We start from the raw sequence: 3,285 nt of genomic DNA, 5'->3' as shown, positions 1-3,285 counted from the left end.
ATGTTTAATTTTTAATGTTTAATTAATTATTAATTAAGGGTATATGTTATTTATTTTATCTTAATTTAATTTTTTAGTTATTGATTAATATTATATATAATAAATTAATTCATAATTTTTAAAAAACAATACAAAAAATTCCGAATATCTAGTTTACATATTATTTTTAAAAATAAAATTTTCAAATAAATTAATTTAATTATATTATATTTAGTTTAATTTAATTTGTAACCAAGGACAAAATAGTCATTTAGTTCAGCCCATAAGGGTACATTTCAAAAACTTAAAAGATTTAGTATAGAGTTCAAATTACCTATTAAGATTGAGGTATGTATTCTAATTTTTTCAAAAAAATTAGATGTTAAACAAAAAATAACTAGTTATGTTAGTTTATTACGAAGGTTCTAAGACATTGCACTCATTAGACAAGATCTAACCACTGCACCAAAGATTTTTTTTTTTTTTGAAATTAATATAGGAACGAAAATTATCTAATATTATTTAAGGCCGCAAGCAAATGTTTCATGGACTTGTACCGCTGGTTTGCTTTCAGGACAACATCATTGGTAACAAATCAGACAAGACAATATCATGGACTTGTACCGCTGGTTTAACGAACATGAAGAACGTCAATCACTTGAGTTTGTCGAATTGAAAAAGTTCAGTTGGGTTGTCCGATCGAAAAATGATGTTTCACAATGGAAAAGAGAATAGTATTCCAGACAATATTACATGATTAACAATATTTTTTAATGACATTGTGGAAAAGAGAAGATAATAAAATGCAACGATACATCTCCCACACTCACATTCCATTATACAATATACAATGATAAAGATAATTTTGTGAAGAAAATAAACTGAGTAAAAAATGCGTGAGAACGTATTGTATATCTATCTTATGGTGTTACATTACAAAGTCTACAAGTGTATAGAAAGTGATTAATGAATTTCTTGTAGTGTTCAAATATAAATGGGATGACTCATGTGCTAATTGGCACCACAAAAAACTTCTCATCCATAAAGGTCCACAATTTTAATAAATCGACAATGAATTTTCAACAATTTCCTCTAATAATCAAAAAGAAAATCCTAATATTCGTTAAAGGTTTCACAGTTTCGACATCACATTTTAGATTTTTTTTTTTTTTGCATTTCCTCCTATAAGTTTGTTGTCTTTCATAACTTCATACAAGACATCATCAATGATGTTGAACATCTCTCATATATTGTTTTTGTTAGTATCTCTATGATAAAAAGATTTTGTAGCCTTTTAGATACGAACAACAACTTGAAAGCTCTTATAACTCCTTTTGTTCATTTATCGAAGATGACAAACATTTAAGAGAATATCTTCAATCTTCCGAAACTCTTATGCCAATGTTATCGATTTATCGTATTAAATGCTTGTAAAAATTCCTTGATGCCTATGAATAAAACAAATCCGGGTTGTGAATTGTTATGACCATGTAACTATTTTTGATGAGTAGAAATTGGGCAATAGAATTTCATTGACCTTTAATCCATCAAACACTTAAGAAAAAACAAAATAAGTTCAATATCTATTTGGAATCACTAATAGAAGTTTATTATTATGGTTTCTTGCACGGTATGCTTAAATGAAATTGACTATTAAGCACATCTTCTAAAATTTTAGAACTTGAGTTATTGAAACTTGAAAGCAATCATTTAGGGTATAGTGTCCCAATTAGAAATCAACAGTTAAGCCCATCCCTTGTATTATTTTGGTATAGTGTCCTAGTAAATAAAATCTTATGCGGCATCTTGATACATGTAACAACTTTTAGTAAAATTCATCATTTTATTCTTTGGATCAGTTTTTCTGTTGAAATTAACAAGTCAATGAATGTTTAAGTCTTTACGACAACTTCCCTACAAAAATATGAAGCTTTTGTACTCATGTTATCAAAGAAACTGTTGGAGAATTGCTTGGTGCCTAAAAAAAACTACTTTAGTTTTAAAATCTATTGTTTTAAAACCTCTAGTTGTTGAGATTGATTATCAGTCTTGGTTGAGTAGACGTCAAGCAAATTGACGTAATCGAACTTCAACTAAACAAATTTTTTTTTTTAAAATTTAAACATTCAGTTTTGAAACACCAATAGAAACTTTACTATTAAGATGCTTTGTAAGGTAAACCAAAATTGACAGTTAAACACATTTTTTCAAATATCTGAACTTAAGTTAGAAAGCAACCATTTATACAACCAAATTGTTGCATAGATAGTTGAGTATTCTGATATGATGAGATTTATAGAACTTAATGCAAAAGATAAAGATAAATGTCATTTTGGATCGGATAGAGTTACTCCAATGATGTAGGTGACAGTTGCTGAAGATGAGTAACTTGCATTTCTTTATTCTTAGGGAGTCTAAAACTTATATCATTTAACATTTTCCCTCATCCTTTTCACAAAAGTATTATGAAATCTCATCATATTGATACTCAATTTCCTTTGCAAGAACTTGCCTCTGGAAATTTTGCATTCTAGTTCAAGCTCATATATTATAAAAGCATTCATGAAGATCAAATTCATGGTTTATCTTAAAAAACAACTAAATAATAATATCTATTTGTGCTTCCAAAATGGATTTTTAACTTTTGTGAATCTTTGGTTGAATTGAGGGTCCATGACATCATGTTGCTTGACTTCTACTCAGCCAATGGTAATACCCGGTCTAAAAATTAGAAGTTTTAATGATATAGATTTTAAACCAAAGCATTATCTTCCTAGGCGCCAAACAATTCTCCAACATTGTCTTAGATAAAAGTGGCACAGAAGCTTCATATGTTTGTAGGGGCATCACTCTTAACAGTCTATTTTTCAACAGAAGAACTAATCCGAAGAACGAGATGATGAGTTTTATTTAGTCTGTATCATGTATTAAGACGTCACATAAGGTTTTACTCACTGTGACACTATAACAAAACAACAAAAAGAAAGTTTTCAACATTCTTATTGTTGTCTTACTGAGTTTATAAAGTGCAACCAAACTAGGAAAAAAAAGAAGAAAGTTTGTGAATGTATTAATGCTGACACCAATGAACGACCAACACCGAATTTGAAAATGTCCTTGTTTGATGAATTGGAAGAAGATTTTCTTAGTCAAGATTCTGATCATGGATACAAGATTGATTACTCTAATGAAGTAAGAACACTAACAAGTTTATCTATAATAAAAAGGAGAGTTTTTTCTTGAAGTCTGAGGTTGATGGTTGAAACAACCCTTTTTTTTTTTATATATAACATATAATTCACTAGT

The 3,285-nt window shown here is 28.4% G+C and overlaps 1 pseudogene; it reads left to right on the top strand.

Moving 5' to 3' along the window:
* Nucleotides 1-3,004, top strand: part of LOC109131174 — a 4,982-nt pseudogene extending 1,978 nt beyond the window's left edge.

The sequence above is a fragment of the Camelina sativa genome, chromosome 20 (genome assembly GCF_000633955.1).
Source record: "Camelina sativa cultivar DH55 chromosome 20, Cs, whole genome shotgun sequence".
Taxonomy (NCBI): domain Eukaryota; kingdom Viridiplantae; phylum Streptophyta; class Magnoliopsida; order Brassicales; family Brassicaceae; genus Camelina; species Camelina sativa.
This window is presented reverse-complemented; position numbering and strand designations above follow the sequence as displayed.